We start from the raw sequence: 24,042 nt of genomic DNA, 5'->3' as shown, positions 1-24,042 counted from the left end.
AAACATTGTTGAAAACTACAAGTCTCATGCGTTTTAGTGGTGAAAAGATAATTTAAAAAATCGTTCTGGAAATGGGTTTACTCACAGGGTACTTTCTTTGTAAACATTCGACTATACGGGACAAGCCCGGGATTTAGGGAAATCGTGGTATTTCGTTTGCCGGCGATTAAACCTCTTTCATTAAGCGTCTCATTAAAAATGAAAACATTTTTGGAAACTAAAAGTCTCATGCGTTTTAGTGGTGAAAAGATAATTTAAAAGATCGTTCTGGAAATGGGTTCACTCACAGGGTACTTTCTTTGTAAACATTTAACTATACGGGCCGAGCCCGGGATTTACGGGAAATCGCGGGTTTTCGTTTGCCGGCGATTAAACCTCTTTCATTAAGCGTCTCATCAAAAATGAAAACATTGTTGAAAACTACAAGTCTCATGCGTTTTAGTGGTGAAAAGATAATTTAAAAAATCGTTCTGGAAATGGGTTTACTCACAGGGTACTTTCTTTGTAAACATTCGACTATACGGGACAAGCCCGGGATTTAGGGAAATCGTGGTATTTCGTTTGCCGGCGATTAAACCTCTTTCATTAAGCGTCTCATTAAAAATGAAAACATTTTTGGAAACTACAAGTCTCATTCGTTCTAGTGTGCTGAAATAATTTGAAAAATCGTTCGGGAAATCAGTTTACTCCCTGGGTACTTTCTTTATATACATTCAACTATACGGGCCAAGCCCGGGATTTACGGGAAATCGCGGGTTATCGTTTGCCGACGATTAAACTTCTTTTATTTAGCGTCTCATCAAAAATGAAAACATTTTTGAAAACTACAAGTCTCATGGGCTTTAGTGGTGAAATAATAATTTAAAAAATCGTTCGGGAAATGAGTTTACTCCCTGGGTACTTTTTTTATATACTTTTGACTATACGGGCCGAGTCGGGGATTTACGGGAAATTGCAGGTTTTCGTTTGCCGGAGATTGAACTCCTTTTATTCAGCGTTTCATCAAAAATGAAAACATTTTTGAAAACTAAAAGTCTCATGCGTTTTAGTGGTGAAAAGATAATTTAAAAAATCGTTTTGGAAATGAGTTTACTCACAGGGTAATTTCTTTGTATACATTCGACTATACGGGCCAAGCCCGGGATTACAGGAAATCGCGGGTTTTCGTTTGACGGCGATTAAACCACTTTCACTAAGCGTCTCATCAAAAATGAAGACATTTCTGAAAACAACAAGTCTCATGCGTTTTAGTGGTGAAAAAATAATTTAAAAAATCTTTCGGGAAATGAGTTTACTCCCTGGGTACTTTCTTTGTATACTTTTGACTATACGGGCCGAGTGCGGAATTTACGGGAAATCGCGGGTTTTCGTTTGCCGGCGATTAAACTCCTTTTATTCAGCGTCTCATCAAAAATGAAAACATTTTTGAAAACTACAAGTCTCATGCGTTTTAGTGGTGAAAAAATAATTTAAAAAACTGTTCTGGAAATGAGTTTACTCACAGGGTACTTTCTTTGTATACATTCGACTATACGGGCCAAGCCCGGGATTTACGGGAAATCGCGGGTTTTCGTTTGCCGGCGATTAAACTTCTTTTATTAATCGTCTCATCAAAAATGAAAACATTTTGGAAAACTGCAAGTCTCATGCGTTTTAGTTATGAAAAAAAAAATTAAAAAATCGTTCGGGAAATGAGTTTACACCCTGGGTACTTTCTTTGTATACATTCGACTATACGGGACAAGACTGTGATTTACGTGAAATCGCGGGTTTTCGTTTGCCGGCGATTAAACCTCTTTCATTAAGCTAGGCTGTTCAGGTCAAATTTTTCTATGCGCCGCTCGACCTTCTAGCCGTATGCAACGTTTTCTACATTTCTATACGGTTTCAACGAGGGGTCGCGCAACTCCTAACTCCAAGCCATTCTCTAGTTATTGTTATTTTTATGATAGATAGTATAGCCCTTTTTTGTTGCGTTTTTCGGCCAATTTCGCAACAAAACACGGCACAAAGACGGGGGTCATGTATAGGTTTTTTTTCACAATTTCTATCTTTAAAAATCAATAACTCCAGATTGAGACATGGTAAGAACTTAAAATTTTTACAGTAGATAGTATATTTGTAAAAGAAAAAATATATTAATTTTTGATGGTTTATTTTTAGAAATGACGTAATGATGACGTCATAGCTCAAATATTACTACAAATTGCTCTAAAAGCGCAAGAAAGTATACAACAACCAGTAAACAATTTTATAAACTGTAATCTTAACGTTAAACAAAGTTCATTAGAGTGTACGAAATTTCGGACAAGGGTGTAAATTTGCAGACCAGATAGAAAAAATGACGTCATAGTTGAAAAAATCTTTCCAAATTGATGAAAATGCAAAAAAAGTTCACAGGAACATAATAAAACACCACAAATTAGTAACTATTCAAAAATTATACAAACACTCTTAAGGAGTACAAATATCTGACAAGAGTGTAATTTGCAGACCAGATAGAAAAAATGACGTCATAGTTGAAAAAATATTTCCAAATTGATGAAAATGCGAAAAAAATTCACAGGAACATAATAAAACACCACAAATTAGTAACTATTCAAAAATTTTACAAACACTCTTGAAGAGTACAAAATATTTGACAAGAGTGTAATTTGCAGACCAGATAGTAAAAATGATGCTGTAGCTCAAAAATAACATAAAATCAATGTATAAAAGCAAAACAATTATACAATAACCGGCAAAAATGTTTATAAACTGTAATCTTAACATTGAGAGACTTCATAGAAATGTACGAAATTTATATTTGCAGACCAGCCAGAGAAAATAACGTAATAGCTGAAAAGATATTTCAAATTTAAGGAAATGTAAAAAGAAAGTCCACAGGAACCACTGTAAAACACTAAGTTGGTAACTATAAAACTTTGACAAACACTCTTAAAGCTTGCAAAATATTTGACAGAGTATAAATATGCAGACCAGATGAAAATGGAACAACTGCACCTTTTAGCACCTAAATAAAAAAAAGAACGCAAAATATTAAGCTACCATAAGTGCTAAATGTTTTAATAGAACAATATATACCACATGTCACAAGTTGACAAAACAATGATCCTCAAAGGAAGAAGTTTTTGCCATAAAAAAGTTCCACGGTTTGAACGAGTTACATTACCACAAAAATTTCTTCCCTCAAATATATAACTATACTATAACTAACTATATTCTAAGATAACATAATAACGTCTCCCTTCTCAAAATCTAAAATTATTGGAAAACTCCAAACTGTCTCAGGTTCTGACTCATATACTACATTAAACAACGTGCGTTTAGGATTGGAATGTCGTTTTGCTACACTTAGAATTTCCCCTTTACACCAATATGCATCCTCTTCATCTTCTTCCTTTAAATGATGCCGTATGTGTAAACCAACTAAACAATCAGGGTCTTTGATGAAGGAAGGGAGTTTGTTGCTTTTTTGTTGTTCAGACAGTTTTTTCATCCTTTCTTTCTTGATCTTTTCCATCAGTTCCTTTTTTTGGGTTGCAACTACTTCATCTCTATCTTCCTTCGACTTCAGGTTATCCTTTGTTACCTTTTCTGCAGATGATGAAAATGTTACATGCATGATTTTAACAAAGTTTTCAAGAAGCTCTTCCCAAGACAAATCAACTCTTTTGTTTCCACTCTGTTTTGTTTTGTTAAACAATTTGGAATTGCATTTGAAAGGCATAACATGCCTGTAAAAATTCATTTGCGCTAGCAAAACTTCTGCACGTTTTTGTGATGATATATCCATGATGTTTTTTTTCAGTTCATCAACAGATATCCAAGCCTGGACATTTAGCTCAAGCAATTTGTTAAAAGCTTCCACTTTCTTCAATGCTATTTTCTCTTCAGCTTTCTTTTTCATATCTTGTTTAGCAAGCAATTTCCTTTTCCTCTCCTCCAACAGTTCTTTTCTCCTTGATTTATACTTCGCCTTCATTTTTTCCACATTATGTCTGGCTGATTCCATCATACTTTTTTTCTCATCATAAGACTTCTGTTCAAACCAATCAAGTGTTTTGTTACGCGACCACATGGTTAAAGCCTGCAATGTTTCAACATTGGCACTTGGCTTCGTTTTCACTAACAAATCCAAAATTGCAAAGTCACTTTCAGAAGCCTTATTGGTTACTGGTACAATTGATGACGTCTCCTTTATTATCTGACTGGGGCTCCAGTACTTTCCTCCAGGCAGTTGATCCTTACATTGACGCTCTAAGATGATGAGAATTGCATGGCAAATAATTTCAAGGGCTTGCTGTGTTAGAATATCCAATTCATCATCACCTGTATCCTCAAATAGCTTGATAAATAATTCATCTTTGTTGTGCACAATAATACCATCCTCTTGGAAAATATGACTGCCAGATAGAAGTGATGAACAATTGTTGCAGAGTGCAGATAGTTTGACTTTAAGTTGTAACAGGTATGGATTTATTTCGAGGATACTTTCACAAGACTCTATTAATCGCCACAATGGACCAGTCAATAATTTATCAATAATGCCAAGTGCTCTGACTTCACTAAGAAACAACTTATTTGATACGTCTTCATTTACAGCTTTCAGTAAATTATTAGGATCAGGCCATGATGAAAGAAAAGATACGACTGCATCACGATGGTAATATAATGCAGCAGCGTTATAAAACAATATGTTAAAACGATTTCCAATAAATGGTACAAAGTAAGATTTCTGATTGCGACCAGCTAAAAACGAGTTAAAATACGATGCTACTCCACATTCGTCACTTCCACGCACATGAAAAGCTTTACAAGCTGTACGCACTAATCTAGAAGCAGAAGATTCTTTTGCACTATTGAAGGCAAATACTGTTTCATAGTCATCACAGAGGACCATTCTCTCAAATGAATGCAGAACTTTATCTGCCTCTGAGGCAAAATTTGCCAGAAGATGTAATTTGCAAAAGAAATTTCCCATATCGGTCATGTCCGTTTTTTGTGTTTCGCTTAAATAATTCCAGTTTTCTACAACATTTGGTAATAATTTTTCCCTTAAAGATTTCAGTTGTGAGTTAAATAAAGGATTAATAGGGCCAAGATCCGACATTGTAGATTTGATTGATGTGACAAGCCGGGAAAAATTTGCATCCTTGTCACATTCTTTCAGAATGTCACACATGTCATCAATTGTGTCAGTAAAATTTTTCATTACTGTTGCCGCATCGCCACCTGCAACTTCTGATAATCCAAATGTTAAAGTTTTTCCTTTCGATGTTGTAATCTGAAAATTTTGATAATGTTTATGGTATTTTGATGTACCATCTCCATGTAAACAATTACCAAACGCCTCTCTGTCATTATCAATCATTGCTTCTGCAACCTGTAATTGTGCTAAAATTAATGCTTCTTGCATTAAATGACTTTTTAAACCTTGTGAAGGCAACCTGTCAACCCTTTTTTTTGCAAGTTTTTCAAGTACAACCTTGATCACATCATTTACCTTTCCCATGCTGACATTCAAGGAAAGTAATTCCATAACAACTTCTCTTATTTCGTCTGAATAACGACCACCTTCAAATGTTACAATTTCATTGTCGTTTAATAACGAAACGAGCATTTGCAAATCACGATTTTCTTCAGTAAGTTGCTTCATGTTTGTACAGAGTTTGTCATAATCACTTTTTAAACACTTCATATCATTCACTTCTTTGTGGTCAATCAATTTTTTCTGGTTTTCAATTTTTAACAACAAACTGTGCGTCTTTCTTTTCAGTTTTGCTTTCTCATTCCGCAGATCATCAACTATAGTTTCACTGTTTTCTAATTTATCATTGAGTCTGTTCAAGTTTACTTTCATGTCATCCAACTCATCACTTTTATTCTCAGTACCAGATATCAATTCAGCTATTTCTGATTCCATTTTATTAATTTTATCATCTCTGTTTTTAATTTTCTTTGATAAATTTCTCAATTTATCTGCCCTCGCTTTGCTATTATCTTTAAATTTCAATTCCACATTTCTAAGTTTTTCCTCTACTTCAAGATAATTGTTCTTTATACGACGATATTCTGCTGTCAACTTATTTTCATCCTTCATTGCTACAAATAACTCGTTACTGAGTTTCTTAACCTCTTCGACTTGTGTGTTGTATTGAATTTCTAATTCTTGAAAATTTTCGCACTTTCTTTTTAAACTTTTGTTTTCCTCCTTTAATTGTTTCATTTTCTCTTTAAACAAAACTTCATTTCTAGAACTAGCCGCATCAATAGATCGCTGATGTGGGGTAATTTACACTGGAACACTAAACTCAGCTTCCAACAAAGTTTCTATAGCAGAATTAGCTTTCCTTTTTTTCAGACCATTTACTTTCTCTACTAGTCTTTTAACTTTTGTATATAACGCTTTTTCTGGACATGTTATTTCAACACCAAGTAAAACAAATCCATCACTTACTTCTTTAATGCTTTTTTCATTCAATGAAGAAAAAAGATCATAAACTTGTTTATTTTTAATACTCATTTTTAAAGCTGAAAATATATCAAGCGAAACTGCACTAATAATTTTATTGTCTAACATAAGCTGCAAAACTTTCAACCAATGCATATTATTTTTAAAATACCATTCCTACCTAGACTGTGTTTTATCTGCCTTTCTAGTTTACGTCAGCAATTATGATATAGCTATACATACTAAACAATGGAATATTTACAAAAATAACATTATATAATCATTATCTCTTCAATTATTATCTAAATCTTGCTTTTTAAAACAGTATAAGCTAGCTATAAAGTAACCTACTCTGACTCTTAGCTAACTTTAGGCCTGGAAAGTTGGAAGAGAGACGTTTTTGTAAAAAAGAATAATGGTAAACAGTAAACAGTTTGCAAGAACTGAGTGGGTAACAAATTGGTATCTGGAATCAACAAATTTCCAAGCCTAATACTTTAAGTGTTTAAAAACCAAATCACACTAGTAGTAAGTAAAATATACCTTTATCTATTAACCACACAGTGGTATGGAATAATTAAACACAACATCACACACTCCATCTTCTGGTCCACTACTTCGGCTAATATATATATAGCTAGGTAGCTAGCTAGCTTTGGTGCTTTAGTTTAGTAGCTGTGTCTAATGTTAACTGGAATATCTAGCACATAGCCATGATTAATAGCCATCATTCCAAGACTATAAATTATATAATAAAATAAAATAAATAAAAAGTCGAAATTCGTTGTTGCACTGCAGCAAGTCACATAGAACTTTAAGACGGGGGTTCGATATAAACAAAAAATGCTTTTTCTCCAGATTTGTCATGCAGGAAAGTTAGGAATAAGAATAGAAATTGAAAGTATATTTTTAATATAAACTAATTTCAAGTGAGACTACCTGATACGTCATGCACTTTCCTCTGTTTGCGCCAAGTTTACATTTCCCTCGTCGAAATCTGAATACACTGTTGGTCGTTTAAACAAGTCTCATTCAAAATAACAAATTTAAGGTACTTAACAATCACTATCTGCCCATACACCATCTGTCTTAAGCGAAATAGGTGCCGAATTCGACGATTTAAAATAAGTGCCATCACGCGCAATAACAAAATACGCGTTGCCGTGTGCGAGCTTGTTTTAAGCTGAATTTCCGAACACGGCAAAAAGTCACGTGACTGAACAGCCTAATTAAGCGTCTCATTAAAAATGAAAATATTTTTGAAAACTACAAGTCTCATGCGTTTTAGTGGTGAAAAAATAATTTAAAAAATCGTTCGGGAAATGAGTTTACTCCCTGGGTACTTTCTTTGTATACTTTTGACTATACGGGCCAAGCCCGGGATTTACGGGAAATCGCGGGTTTTCGTTTGCCGGCAATTAAACTTCTTTTATTCAGCGTCTCATCAAAAATGAAAACATTTTTAAAAACTACAAGTCTCATGGGCTTTAGTGGTGAAATAATAATTTAAAAAATTGTTCGGGAAATGAGTTTACACCCTGGGTACTTTCTTTGTATACTTTTGACTATACGGGCCGAGTCCGGGATTTACGGGAAATCGCAGGTTTTCGTTTGCCGACGATTAAACTTCTTTTATTTAGCGTCTCATCAAAAATGAAAACATTTCTGAAAACTACAAGTCTCATGCGTTTTAGTGGTGGAAAAAATATTTTAAAAAATCGTTCTGGAAATGAGATTACTCACAGGGTACTTTCTTTGTATACATTTAACTATACGGGCCAAGCCCGGGATTTACGGGAAATCGCGGGTTTTCGTTTGCCGGCGATTAAACCACTTTCACTAAGCGTCTCATCAAAAATGAAGACATTTCTGAAAACTACAAGTCTCATGCGTTTTAGTGGTGAAAAAATAATTTAAAAAATCGTTCTGGAAATGAGATTACTCACAGGGTACTTTCTTTGTATACATTTAACTATACGGGCCAAGCCCGGGATTTACGGGAAATCGCGGGTTTTCGTTTGCCGGCGATTAAACCTCTTTAATTAAGCGTCTCATCAAAAATGAAAACATTGTTGAAAACTACAAGTCTCGTGCGTTTTAGTGGTGAAAAGATAATTTAAAAAATCGTTCTGGAAATGGGTTTACTCACAGGGTACTTTTTTTGTAAACATTCGAATATACGGGACAAGCCCGGGATTTAGGGAAATCGTGGTATTTCGTTTGCCGGCGATTAAACTTCTTTCATTAAGCGTCTCATTAAAAATGAAAACATTTTTTGGAGACTACAAGTCTCATTCGTTCTAATATGCAGAAATAATTTAAAAAATCGTTCGGGAAATCAGTTTACTCCCTGGGTACTTTCTTTATATACATTCAACTATACGGGCCAAGCCCAGGATTTACGGGAAATCGCGGGTTTTCGTTTGCCGACGATTAAACTTCTTTTATTTAGCGTCTCATCAAAAATGAAAACATTTTTGAAAACTACAAGTCTCATGGGCTTTAGTGGTGAAATAATAATTTAAAAAATCGTTCGGGAAATGAGTTTACTTCCTGGATACTTTTTTTGTATACTTTTGACTATACGGGCCGAGTCCGGGATTTACGGGAAATCGCAGGTTTTCGTTTGCCGGCGATTAAACTCCTTTTATTCAGCGTTTCATCAAAAATGAAAACATTTTTGAAAACTACAAGTCTCATGCGTTTTAGTGGTGAAAAGATAATTTAAAAAACCGTTTTGGAAATGAGTTTCCTCCCTGGGTACTTTCTTTGTATACTTTTGACTATACGGGCCGAGTCCGGGATTTACGGGAAATCGCAGGTTTTCGTTTGCCGGCGATTAAACTCCTTTTATTCAGCCTCTCATCAAAAATGAAAACATTTTTGAAAACTACAAGTCTCATGCGTTTTAGTGGTGAAAAAAAAATTTAAAAAACCGTTCGGGAAATGAGTTTACTCCCTGGGTACTTTCTTTGTATACTTTTGACTATACGGGCCAAGCCCGGGATTTACGGGAAATCGCGGGTTTTCGTTTGCCGGCAATTAAACTTCTTTTATTCAGCGTCTCATCAAAAATGAAAACATTTTTAAAAAATACAAGTCTCATGGGCTTTAGTGGTGAAATAATAATTTAAAAAATCGTTCGGGAAATGAGTTTACACCCTGGGTACTTTCTTTGTATACTTTTGACTATACGGGCCGAGTCCGGGATTTACGGGAAATCGCAGGTTTTCGTTTGCCGACGATTAAACTTCTTTTATTTAGCGTCTCATAAAAAATGAAAACATTTTTGAAAACTACAAGTCTCATGCGTTTTAGTGGTGGAAAAAATATTTTAAAAAATCGTTCGGGAAATGAGTTTACTCCCTGGGTACTTTCTTTGTATACTTTTGACTATACGGGCCGAGTCCGGGATTTAAGGGAAGTCGCAGGTTTTCGTTTGCCGGCGATTAAACTTCTTTTATTCAGCGTCTCATCAATAATGAAAACATTTTTAAAAACCACAAGTCTCATGGGCTTTAGTGGTGAAATAATAATTTAAAAAATCGTTCGGGAAATGAGTTTACACCCTGGGTACTTTCTTTGTATACTTTTGAATTTACAGGCCGAGTCCGGGATTTACGGGAAAACGCAGCATTTCGTTTGCCGGCGATTAAACTTCTTTTATTCAGCGTCTCATCAAAAATGAAAACAAGTTTGAAGACTACAAGTCTCATGCGTTTTAGTGGTGAAAAAATAATTTAAAAAATCGTTGGGGAAATGAGTTTACTCCCTGGGTACTTTCTTTGTATACTTTTCACTATATGGGCCAAGTCCGGGATTTACGGGAAATCGCGGGTTTTCGTTTGCCGGCGATTAAACTTCTTTTATTCAGCGTCTCATCAAAAATGAAAACATTTTTGAAAACTACAAGTGTTATGCGTTTTAGTGGTGAAAGAATAATTTAAAAAATCGTTCTGGAAATGAGATTACTCACAGGGTACTTTCTTTGTATACATTTAAGTATACGGGCCGAGCCCGGGATTTACGGGAAATCACGGGTTTTCGTTTGCCGGCGATTAAACCTCTTTCATTAAGCGTCTCATCAAAAATGAAAACATTGTTGAAAACTACAAGTCTCATGCGTTTTAGTGGTGAAAAGATAATTTAAAAAATCGTTCTGGAAATGGGTTTACTCACAGGGTACTTTCTTTGTAAACATTCGACTATACGGGACAAGCCCGGGATTTAGGGAAATCGTGGTATTTCGTTTGCCGGCGATTAAACCTCTTTCATTAAGCGTCTCATTAAAAATGAAAACATTTTTGGAAACTACAAGTCTCATGCGTTTTAGTGGTGAAAAGATAATTTGAAAAATCGTTCTGGAAATGGGTTTACTCACAGGGTACTTTCTTTGTAAACATTCGACTATACGGGACAAGCCCGGGATTTAGGGAAATCGTGGTATTTCGTTTGCCGGCGATTAAACCTCTTTCATTAAGCGTCTCATTAAAAATGAAAACATTTTTGGAAACTACAAGTCTCATTCGTTCTAGTGTGCAGAAATAATTTGAAAAATCGTTCGGGAAATCAGTTTACTCCCTAGGTACTTTCTTTATATACATTCAACTATACGGGCCAAGCCCGGGATTTACGGGAAATCGCGGGTTATCGTTTGCCGACGATTAAACTTCTTTTATTTAGCGTCTCATCAAAAATGAAAACATTTTTGAAAACTACAAGTCTCATGGGCTTTAGTGGTGAAATAATAATTTAAAAAATCGTTCGGGAAATGAGTTTACTCCCTGGGTACTTTTTTTGTATACTTTTGACTATACGGGCCGAGTCCGGGATTTACGGGAAATTGCAGGTTTTCGTTTGCCGGCGATTGAACTCCTTTTATTCAGCGTTTCATCAAAAATGAAAACATTTTTGAAAACTAAAAGTCTCATGCGTTTTAGTGGTGAAAAGATAATTTAAAAAATCGTTTTGGAAATGAGTTTACTCACAGGGTAATTTCTTTGTATACATTCGACTATACGGGCCAAGCCCGGGATTACAGGAAATCGCGGGTTTTCGTTTGACGGCGATTAAACCACTTTCACTAAGCGTCTCATCAAAAATGAAGACATTTCTGAAAACAACAAGTCTCATGCGTTTTAGTGGTGAAAAAATAATTTAAAAAATATTTCGGGAAATGAGTTTACTCCCTGGGTACTTTCTTTGTATACTTTTGACTATACGGGCCGAGTGCGGAATTTACGGGAAATCGCGGGTTTTCGTTTGCCGGCGATAAACTCCTTTTATTCAGCGTCTCATCAAAAATGAAAACATTTTTGAAAACTACAAGTCTCATGCGTTTTAGTGGTGAAAAAATAATTTAAAAAACCGTTCTGGAAATGAGTTTACTCACAGGGTACTTTCTTTGTATACATTCGACTATACGGGCCAAGCCCGGGATTTACGGGAAATCGCGGGTTTTCGTTTGCCGGCGATTAAACTTCTTTTATTAATCGTCTCATCAAAAATAAAAACATTTTGGAAAACTGCAAGTCTCATGCGTTTTAGTTATGAAAAAAAAATTTAAAAAATCGTTCGGGAAATGAGTTTACACCCTGGGTACTTTCTTTGTATACATTCGACTATACGGGACAAGACTGTGATTTACGTGAAATCGCGGGTTTTCGTTTGCCGGCGATTAAACCTCTTTCATTAAGCGTCTCATTAAAAATGAAAATATTTTTGAAAACTACAAGTCTCATGCGTTTTAGTGGTGAAAAAATAATTTAAAAAATCGTTCGGGAAATGAGTTTACTCCCTGGGTACTTTCTTTGTATACTTTTGACTATACGGGCCAAGCCCGGGATTTACGGGAAATCGCGGGTTTTCGTTTGCCGGCAATTAAACTTCTTTTATTCAGCGTCTCATCAAAAATGAAAACATTTTTAAAAACTACAAGTCTCATGGGCTTTAGTGGTGAAATAATAATTTAAAAAATTGTTCGGGAAATGAGTTTACACCCTGGGTACTTTCTTTGTATACTTTTGACTATACGGGCCGAGTCCGGGATTTACGGGAAATCGCAGGTTTTCGTTTGCCGACGATTAAACTTCTTTTATTTAGCGTCTCATCAAAAATGAAAACATTTTTGAAAACTACAAGTCTCATGCGTTTTAGTGGTGGAAAAAATATTTTAAAAAATCGTTCGGGAAATGAGTTTACTCCCTGGGTACTTTCTTTGTAAACATTCGACTATACGGGACAAGCCCGGGATTTAGGGAAATCGTAGTATTTCGTTTGCCAGCGATTAAACCTCTTTCATTAAGCGTCTCATTAAAAATGAAAACATTTTTGGAAACTACAAGTCTCATTCGTTCTAGTGTGCAGAAATAATTTGAAAAATCGTTCGGGAAATTAGTTTAATCCCTGGGTACTTTCTTTATATACATTCAACTATACGGGCCAAGCCAGGGATTTACGGGAAATCGCGGGTTTTCGTTTGCCGGCGATTAAACCACTTTCACTAAGCGTCTCATCAAAAATGAAGACATTTCTGAAAACTACAAGTCTCATGCGTTTTAGTGGTGAAAAAATAATTTAAAAAATCGTTCTGGAAATGAGATTACTCACAGGGTACTTTCTTTGTATACATTTAACTATACGGGCCAAGCCCGGGATTTACGGGAAATCGCGGGTTTTCGTTTGCCGGCGATTAAACCTCTTTCATTAAGCGTCTCATCAAAAATGAAAACATTGTTGAAAACTACAAGTCTCATGCGTTTTAGTGGTGAAAAGATAATTTGAAAAATCGTTCTGGAAATGGGTTTACTCACAGAGTACTTTCTTTGTAAACATTCGAATATACGGGACAAGCCCGGGATTTAGGGAAATCGTGGTATTTCGTTTGCTGGCGATTAAACTTCTTTCATTAAGCGTCTCATTAAAAATGAAAACATTTTTGGAAACTACAAGTCTCATTCGTTCTAATGTGCAGAAATAATTTAAAAAATCGTTCGGGAAATCAGTTTACTCCCTGGGTACTTTCTTTATATACATTCAACTATACGGGCCAAGCCCGGGATTTACGGGAAATCGCGGGTTTTCGTTTGCCGACGATTAAACTTCTTTTATTTAGCGTCTCATCAAAAATGAAAACATTTTTGAAAACTACAAGTCTCATGGGCTTTAGTGGTGAAATAATAATTTAAAAAATCGTTCGGGAAATGAGTTTACTTCCTGGATACTTTTTTTGTATACTTTTGACTATACGGGCCGAGTCCGGGATTTACGGGAAATCGCAGGTTTTCGTTTGCCGGCGATTAAACTCCTTTTATTCAGCGTTTCATCAAAAATGAAAACATTTTTGAAAACTAAAAGTCTCATGCGTTTTAGTGGTGAAAAGATAATTTAAAAAATCGTTTTGGAAATGAGTTTACTCACAGGGTACTTTCTTTGTATACATTCGACTATACGGGCCAAGCCCGGGATTACAGGAAATCGCGGGTTTTCGTTTGCCGGCGATTAAACCACTTTCACTAAGCGTCTCATCAAAAATGAAGACATTTCTGAAAACTACAAGTCTCATGCGTTTTAGTGGTGAAAAAATAATTTAAAAAATCTTTCGGGAAATGAGTTTACTCCCTCGGTACTTTCTTTGTATACTTTTGACTATACGGGCCGAGTGCGGAATTTGCGGGAAATTTCGGGTTTTCGTTTGCCGGCGATTAAACTCCTTTTATTCAGCGTCTCATCAAAAATGAAAACATTTTGGAAAACTACATGTTTCATGCGTTTTAGTGATGAAAAAAAAATTTAAAAAATCGTTCGGGAAATGAGTTTACACCCTGGGTACTTTCTTTGTATACTTTTTACTATATGGGCCAAGTCCGGGATTTACGGGAAATCGCGGGTTTTCGTTTGCCGGCGATTAAACTTCTTTTATTCAGCGTCTCATCAAAAATGAAAACATTTTTGAAAACTACAAGTGTTATGCGTTTTAGTGGTGAAAAAATAATTTAAAAAATCGTTCTGGAAATGAGATTACTCACAGGGTTCTTTCTTTGTATACATTTAACTATACGGGCCAAGCCCGGGATTTACGGGAAATCGCGGGTTTTCGTTTGCCGGCGATTAAACCTCTTTCATTAAGCGTCTCATCAAAAATGAAAACATTGTTGAAAACTACAAGTCTCATGCGTTTTAGTGGTGAAAAGATAATTTAAAAAATCGTTCTGGAAATGGGTTTACTCACAGGGTACTTTCTTTGTAAACATTTGACTATACGGGACAAGCCCGGGATTTAGGGAAATCGTGGTATTTCGTTTGCCGGCGATTAAACTCCTTTTATTCAGCGTCTCATCAAAAATGAAAACATTTTGGAAAACTACAAGTTTCATGCGTTTTAGTGATGAAAAAAAAATTTAAAAAATCGTTCGGGAAATGAGTTTACACCCTGGGTACTTTCTTTGTATACTTTTCACTATATGGGCCAAGTCCGGGATTTACGGGAAATCGCGGGTTTTCGTTTGCCGGCGATTAAACTTCTTTTATTCAGCGTCTCATCAAAAATGAAAACATTTTTGAAAACTACAAGTGTTACGCGTTTTAGTGGTGAAAAAATAATTTAAAAATCGTTCTGGAAATGAGATTACTCACAGGGTACTTTCTTTGTATACATTTAACTATACGGGCCAAGCCCGGGATTTACGGGAAATCGCGGGTTTTCGTTTGCCGGCGATTAAACCTCTTTCATTAAGCGTCTCATTAAAAATGAAAACATTTTTGGAAACTACAAGTCTCATTCGTTCTAGTGTGCAGAAATAATTTAAAAAATCGTTCGGGAAATCAGTTTACTCCCTGGGTACTTTCTTTATATACATTCAACTATACGGGCCAAGCCCGGGATTTACGGGAAATCGCGGGTTATCGTTTGCCGACGATTAAACTTCTTTTATTTAGCATCTCATCAAAAATGAAAACATTTTTGAAAACTACAAGTCTCATGGGCTTTAGTGGTGAAAAGATAATTTAAAAAATCGTTTTGGAAATGAGTTTACTCACAGGGTACTTTCTTTGTATACATTCGACTATACGGGCCAAGCCCGGGATTACAGGAAATCGCGGGTTTTCGTTTGCCGGCGATTAAACCACTTTCACTAAGCGTCTGATCAAAAATGAAGACATTTCTGAAAACAACAAGTCTCATGCGTTTTAGTGGTGAAAAAATAATTTAAAAGATCTTTCGGGAAATGAGTTTACTCCCTGGGTACTTTTTTTGTATACTTTTGACTATACGGGCCGAGTCCGGGATTTACGGGAAATTGCAGGTTTTCGTTTGCCGGCGATTGAACTCCTTTTATTCAGCGTTTCATCAAAAATGAAAACATTTTTGAAAACTAAAAGTCTCATGCGTTTTAGTGGTGAAAAGATAATTTAAAAAATCGTTTTGGAAATGAGTTTACTCACAGGGTAATTTCTTTGTATACATTCGACTATACGGGCCAAGCCCGGGATTACAGGAAATCGCGGGTTTTCGTTTGACGGCGATTAAACCACTTTCACTAAGCGTCTCATCAAAAATGAAGACATTTCTGAAAACAACAAGTCTCATGCGTTTTAGTGGTGAAAAAATAATTTAAAAAATATTTCGGGAAATGAGTTTACTCCCTGGGTACTTTCTTTGTATACTTTTGACTATACGGGCCGAGTGCGGAATTTACGGGAAATCGCGGGTTTTCGTTTGCCGGCGATAAACTCCTTTTATTCAGCGTCTCATCAAAAATGAAAACATTTTTGAAAACTACAAGTCTCATGCGTTTTAGTGGTGAAAAAATAATTTAAAAAACCGTTCTGGAAATGAGTTTACTCACAGGGTACTTTCTTTGTATACATTCGACTATACGGGCCAAGCCCGGGATTTACGGGAAATCGCGGGTTTTCGTTTGCCGGCGATTAAACTTCTTTTATTAATCGTCTCATCAAAAATAAAAACATTTTGGAAAACTGCAAGTCTCATGCGTTTTAGTTATGAAAAAAAAATTTAAAAAATCGTTCGGGAAATGAGTTTACACCCTGGGTACTTTCTTTGTATACATTCGACTATACGGGACAAGACTGTGATTTACGTGAAATCGCGGGTTTTCGTTTGCCGGCGATTAAACCTCTTTCATTAAGCGTCTCATTAAAAATGAAAATATTTTTGAAAACTACAAGTCTCATGCGTTTTAGTGGTGAAAAAATAATTGAAAAAATCGTTCGGGAAATGAGTTTACTCCCTGGGTACTTTCTTTGTATACTTTTGACTATACGGGCCAAGCCCGGGATTTACGGGAAATCGCGGGTTTTCGTTTGCCGGCAATTAAACTTCTTTTATTCAGCGTCTCATCAAAAATGAAAACATTTTTAAAAACTACAAGTCTCATGGGCTTTAGTGGTGAAATAATAATTTAAAAAATTGTTCGGGAAATGAGTTTACACCCTGGGTACTTTCTTTGTATACTTTTGACTATACGGGCCGAGTCCGGGATTTACGGGAAATCGCAGGTTTTCGTTTGCCGACGATTAAACTTCTTTTATTTAGCGTCTCATCAAAAATGAAAACATTTTTGAAAACTACAAGTCTCATGCGTTTTAGTGGTGGAAAAAATATTTTAAAAAATCGTTCGGGAAATGAGTTTACTCCCTGGGTACTTTCTTTGTAAACATTCGACTATACGGGACAAGCCCGGGATTTAGGGAAATCGTAGTATTTCGTTTGCCGGCGATTAAACCTCTTTCATTAAGCGTCTCATTAAAAATGAAAACATTTTTGGAAACTACAAGTCTCATTCGTTCTAGTGTGCAGAAATAATTTGAAAAATCGTTCGGGAAATTAGTTTAATCCCTGGGTACTTTCTTTATATACATTCAACTATACGGGCCAAGCCAGGGATTTACGGGAAATCGCGGGTTTTCGTTTGCCGGCGATTAAACCACTTTCACTAAGCGTCTCATCAAAAATGAAGACATTTCTGAAAACTACAAGTCTCATGCGTTTTAGTGGTGAAAAAATAATTTAAAAAATCGTTCTGGAAATGAGATTACTCACAGGGTACTTTCTTTGTATACATTTAACTATACGGGCCAAGCCCGGGATTTACGGGAAATCGCGGGTTTTCGTTTGCCGGCGATTAAACCTCTTTCATTAAGCGTCTCATCAAAAATGAAAACATTGTTGAAAACTACAAGTCTCATGCGTTTTAGTGGTGAAAAGATAATTTGAAAAATCGTTCTGGAAATGGGTTTACTCACAGAGTACTTTCTTTGTAAACATTCGAATATACGGGACAAGCCCGGGATTTAGGGAAATCGTGGTATTTCGTTTGCTGGCGATTAAACTTCTTTCATTAAGCGTCTCATTAAAAATGAAAACATTTTTGGAAACTACAAGTCTCATTCGTTCTAATGTGCAGAAATAATTTAAAAAATCGTTCGGGAAATCAGTTTACTCCCTGGGTACTTTCTTTATATACATTCAACTATACGGGCCAAGCCCGGGATTTACGGGAAATCGCGGGTTTTCGTTTGCCGACGATTAAACTTCTTTTATTTAGCGTCTCATCAAAAATGAAAACATTTTTGAAAACTACAAGTCTCATGGGCTTTAGTGGTGAAATAATAATTTAAAAAATCGTTCGGGAAATGAGTTTACTTCCTGGATACTTTTTTTGTATACTTTTGACTATACGGGCCGAGTCCGGGATTTACGGGAAATCGCAGGTTTTCGTTTGCCGGCGATTAAACTCCTTTTATTCAGCGTTTCATCAAAAATGAAAACATTTTTGAAAACTACAAGTGTTATGCGTTTTAGTGGTGAAAAAATAATTTAAAAAATCGTTCTGGAAATGAGATTACTCACAGGGTTCTTTCTTTGTATACATTTAACTATACGGGCCAAGCCCGGGATTTACGGGAAATCGCGGGTTTTCGTTTGCCGGCGATTAAACCTCTTTCATTAAGCGTCTCATCAAAAATGAAAACATTGTTGAAAACTACAAGTCTCATGCGTTTTAGTGGTGAAAAGATAATTTAAAAAATCGTTCTGGAAATGGGTTTACTCACAGGGTACTTTCTTTGTAAACATTTGACTATACGGGACAAGCCCGGGATTTAGGGAAATCGTGGTATTTCGTTTGCCGGCGATTAAACTCCTTTTATTCAGCGTCTCATCAAAAATGAAAACATTTTGGAAAACTACAAGTTTCATGCGTTTTAGTGATGAAAAAAAAATTTAAAAAATCGTTCGGGAAATGAGTTTACACCCTGGGTACTTTCTTTGTATACTTTTCACTATATGGGCCAAGTCCGGGATTTACGGGAAATCGCGGGTTTTCGTTTGCCGGCGATTAAACTTCTTTTATTCAGCGTCTCATCAAAAATGAAAACATTTTTGAAAACTACAAGTGTTACGCGTTTTAGTGGTGAAAAAATAATTTAAAAATCGTTCTGGAAATGAGATTACTCACAGGGTACTTTCTTTGTATACATTTAACTATACGGGCCAAGCCCGGGATTTACGGGAAATCGCGGGTTTTCGTTTGCCGGCGATTAAACCTCTTTCATTAAGCGTCTCATTAAAAATGAAAACATTTTTGGAAACTACAAGTCTCATTCGTTCTAGTGTGCAGAAATAATTTAAAAAATCGTTCGGGAAATCAGTTTACTCCCTGGGTACTTTCTTTATATACATTCAACTATACGGGCCAAGCCCGGGATTTACGGGAAATCGCGGGTTATCGTTTGCCGACGATTAAACTTCTTTTATTTAGCATCTCATCAAAAATGAAAACATTTTTGAAAACTACAAGTCTCATGGGCTTTAGTGGTGAAAAGATAATTTAAAAAATCGTTTTGGAAATGAGTTTACTCACAGGGTACTTTCTTTGTATACATTCGACTATACGGGCCAAGCCCGGGATTACAGGAAATCGCGGGTTTTCGTTTGCCGGCGATTAAACCACTTTCACTAAGCGTCTGATCAAAAATGAAGACATTTCTGAAAACAACAAGTCTCATGCGTTTTAGTGGTGAAAAAATAATTTAAAAGATCTTTCGGGAAATGAGTTTACTCCCTGGGTACTTTTTTTGTATACTTTTGACTATACGGGCCGAGTCCGGGATTTACGGGAAATTGCAGGTTTTCGTTTGCCGGCGATTGAACTCCTTTTATTCAGCGTTTCATCAAAAATGAAAACATTTTTGAAAACTAAAAGTCTCATGCGTTTTAGTGGTGAAAAGATAATTTAAAAAATCGTTTTGGAAATGAGTTTACTCACAGGGTAATTTCTTTGTATACATTCGACTATACGGGCCAAGCCCGGGATTACAGGAAATCGCGGGTTTTCGTTTGACGGCGATTAAACCACTTTCACTAAGCGTCTCATCAAAAATGAAGACATTTCTGAAAACAACAAGTCTCATGCGTTTTAGTGGTGAAAAAATAATTTAAAAAATATTTCGGGAAATGAGTTTACTCCCTGGGTACTTTCTTTGTATACTTTTGACTATACGGGCCGAGTGCGGAATTTACGGGAAATCGCGGGTTTTCGTTTGCCGGCGATAAACTCCTTTTATTCAGCGTCTCATCAAAAATGAAAACATTTTTGAAAACTACAAGTCTCATGCGTTTTAGTGGTGAAAAAATAATTTAAAAAACCGTTCTGGAAATGAGTTTACTCACAGGGTACTTTCTTTGTATACATTCGACTATACGGGCCAAGCCCGGGATTTACGGGAAATCGCGGGTTTTCGTTTGCCGGCGATTAAACTTCTTTTATTAATCGTCTCATCAAAAATAAAAACATTTTGGAAAACTGCAAGTCTCATGCGTTTTAGTTATGAAAAAAAAATTTAAAAAATCGTTCGGGAAATGAGTTTACACCCTGGGTACTTTCTTTGTATACATTCGACTATACGGGACAAGACTGTGATTTACGTGAAATCGCGGGTTTTCGTTTGCCGGCGATTAAACCTCTTTCATTAAGCGTCTCATTAAAAATGAAAATATTTTTGAAAACTACAAGTCTCATGCGTTTTAGTGGTGAAAAAATAATTTAAAAAATCGTTCGGGAAATGAGTTTACTCCCTGGGTACTTTCTTTGTATACTTTTGACTATACGGGCCAAGCCCGGGATTTACGGGAAATCGCGGGTTTTCGTTTGCCGGCAATTAAACTTCTTTTATTCAGCGTCTCATCAAAAATGAAAACATTTTTAAAAACTACAAGTCTCATGGGCTTTAGTGGTGAAATAATAATTTAAAAAATTGTTCGGGAAATGAGTTTACACCCTGGGTACTTTCTTTGTATACTTTTGACTATACGGGCCGAGTCCGGGATTTACGGGAAATCGCAGGTTTTCGTTTGCCGACGATTAAACTTCTTTTATTTAGCGTCTCATCAAAAATGAAAACATTTTTGAAAACTACAAGTCTCATGCGTTTTAGTGGTGGAAAAAATATTTTAAAAAATCGTTCGGGAAATGAGTTTACTCCCTGGGTACTTTCTTTGTAAACATTCGACTATACGGGACAAGCCCGGGATTTAGGGAAATCGTAGTATTTCGTTTGCCGGCGATTAAACCTCTTTCATTAAGCGTCTCATTAAAAATGAAAACATTTTTGGAAACTACAAGTCTCATTCGTTCTAGTGTGCAGAAATAATTTGAAAAATCGTTCGGGAAATTAGTTTAATCCCTGGGTACTTTCTTTATATACATTCAACTATACGGGCCAAGCCAGGGATTTACGGGAAATCGCGGGTTTTCGTTTGCCGGCGATTAAACCACTTTCACTAAGCGTCTCATCAAAAATGAAGACATTTCTGAAAACTACAAGTCTCATGCGTTTTAGTGGTGAAAAAATAATTTAAAAAATCGTTCTGGAAATGAGATTACTCACAGGGTACTTTCTTTGTATACATTTAACTATACGGGCCAAGCCCGGGATTTACGGGAAATCGCGGGTTTTCGTTTGCCGGCGATTAAACCTCTTTCATTAAGCGTCTCATCAAAAATGAAAACATTGTTGAAAACTACAAGTCTCATGCGTTTTAGTGGTGAAAAGATAATTTGAAAAATCGTTCTGGAAATGGGTTTACTCACAGAGTACTTTCTTTGTAAACATTCGAATATACGGGACAAGCCCGGGATTTAGGGAAATCGTGGTATTTCGTTTGCTGGCGATTAAACTTCTTTCATTAAGCGTCTCATTAAAAATGAAAACATTTTTGGAAACTACAAGTCTCATTCGTTCTAATGTGCAGAAATAATTTAAAAAATCGTTCGGGAAATCAGTTTACTCCCTGGGTACTTTCTTTATATACATTCAACTATACGGGCCAAGCCCGGGATTTACGGGAAATCGCGGGTTTTCGTTTGCCGACGATTAAACTTCTTTTATTTAGCGTCTCATCAAAAATGAAAACATTTTTGAAAACTACAAGTCTCATGGGCTTTAGTGGTGAAATAATAATTTAAAAAATCGTTCGGGAAATGAGTTTACTTCCTGGATACTTTTTTTGTATACTTTTGACTATACGGGCCGAGTCCGGGATTTACGGGAAATCGCAGGTTTTCGTTTGCCGGCGATTAAACTCCTTTTATTCAGCGTTTCATCAAAAATGAAAACATTTTTAAAAACTAAAAGTCTCATGCGTTTTAGTGGTGAAAAGATAATTTAAAAAATCGTTTTGGAAATGAGTTTACTCACAGGGTACTTTCTTTGTATACATTCGACTATACGGGCCAAGCCCGGGATTACAGGAAATCGCGGGTTTTCGTTTGCCGGCGATTAAACCACTTTCACTAAGCGTCTCATCAAAAATGAAGACATTTCTGAAAACTACAAGTCTCATGCGTTTTAGTGGTGAAAAAATAATTTAAAAAATCTTTCGGGAAATGAGTTTACTCCCTGGGTACTTTCTTTGTATACTTTTGACTATACGGGCCGAGTGCGGAATTTGCGGGAAATTTCGGGTTTTCGTTTGCCGGCGATTAAACTCCTTTTATTCAGCGTCTCATCAAAAATGAAAACATTTTGGAAAACTACATGTTTCATGCGTTTTAGTGATGAAAAAAAAATTTAAAAAATCGTTCGGGAAATGAGTTTACACCCTGGGTACTTTCTTTGTATACTTTTTACTATATGGGCCAAGTCCGGGATTTACGGGAAATCGCGGGTTTTCGTTTGCCGGCGATTAAACTTCTTTTATTCAGCGTCTCATCAAAAATGAAAACATTTTTGAAAACTACAAGTGTTATGCGTTTTAGTGGTGAAAAAATAATTTAAAAAATCGTTCTGGAAATGAGATTACTCACAGGGTTCTTTCTTTGTATACATTTAACTATACGGGCCAAGCCCGGGATTTACGGGAAATCGCGGGTTTTCGTTTGCCGGCGATTAAACCTCTTTCATTAAGCGTCTCATCAAAAATGAAAACATTGTTGAAAACTACAAGTCTCATGCGTTTTAGTGGTGAAAAGATAATTAAAAAAATCGTTCTGGAAATGGGTTTACTCACAGGGTACTTTCTTTGTAAACATTTGACTATACGGGACAAGCCCGGGATTTAGGGAAATCGTGGTATTTCGTTTGCCGGCGATTAAACTCCTTTTATTCAGCGTCTCATCAAAAATGAAAACATTTTGGAAAACTACAAGTTTCATGCGTTTTAGTGATGAAAAAAAAATTTAAAAAATCGTTCGGGAAATGAGTTTACACCCTGGGTACTTTCTTTGTATACTTTTCACTATATGGGCCAAGTCCGGGATTTACGGGAAATCGCGGGTTTTCGTTTGCCGGCGATTAAACTTCTTTTATTCAGCGTCTCATCAAAAATGAAAACATTTTTGAAAACTACAAGTGTTATGCGTTTTAGTGGTGAAAAAATAATTTAAAAATCGTTCTGGAAATGAGATTACTCACAGGGTACTTTCTTTGTATACATTTAACTATACGGGCCAAGCCCGGGATTTACGGGAAATCGCGGGTTTTCGTTTGCCGGCGATTAAACCTCTTTCATTAAGCGTCTCATTAAAAATGAAAACATTTTTGGAAACTACAAGTCTCATTCGTTCTAGTGTGCAGAAATAATTTAAAAAATCGTTCGGGAAATCAGTTTACTCCCTGGGTACTTTCTTTATATACATTCAACTATACGGGCCAAGCCCGGGATTTACGGGAAATCGCGGGTTATCGTTTGCCGACGATTAAACTTCTTTTATTTAGCATCTCATCAAAAATGAAAACATTTTTGAAAACTACAAGTCTCATGGGCTTTAGTGGTGAAAAGATAATTTAAAAAATCGTTTTGGAAATGAGTTTACTCACAGGGTACTTTCTTTGTATACATTCGACTATACGGGCCAAGCCCGGGATTACAGGAAATCGCGGGTTTTCGTTTGCCGGCGATTAAACCACTTTCACTAAGCGTCTGATCAAAAATGAAGACATTTCTGAAAACAACAAGTCTCATGCGTTTTAGTGGTGAAAAAATAATTTAAAAGATCTTTCGGGAAATGAGTTTACTCCCTGGGTACTTTCTTTGTATACTTTTCACTATATGGGCCAAGTCC

At 36.0% G+C, this 24,042-nt stretch overlaps 1 long non-coding RNA gene across 1 annotated transcript; it reads right to left on the bottom strand.

Moving 5' to 3' along the window:
* Positions 1 to 2,814: 2,814 nt before the first annotated feature.
* LOC130645892 (uncharacterized) lies at positions 2,815 to 7,499 on the bottom strand. Its single transcript, XR_008982758.1, has 3 exons — positions 7,394 to 7,499; positions 6,998 to 7,192; positions 2,815 to 3,013 (listed from the first exon to the last, which is right to left on the bottom strand). It is a non-coding gene; the product is annotated as an uncharacterized LOC130645892 (long non-coding RNA).
* Positions 7,500 to 24,042: the final 16,543 nt, after the last annotated feature.

Source organism: Hydractinia symbiolongicarpus, chromosome 5 (assembly GCF_029227915.1).
Source record: "Hydractinia symbiolongicarpus strain clone_291-10 chromosome 5, HSymV2.1, whole genome shotgun sequence".
Taxonomy (NCBI): Eukaryota; Metazoa; Cnidaria; class Hydrozoa; order Anthoathecata; family Hydractiniidae; genus Hydractinia; species Hydractinia symbiolongicarpus.
The sequence above is the reverse complement of the archived record's forward strand: the minus strand, read 5'-3'. Positions and strand labels throughout refer to the sequence as shown.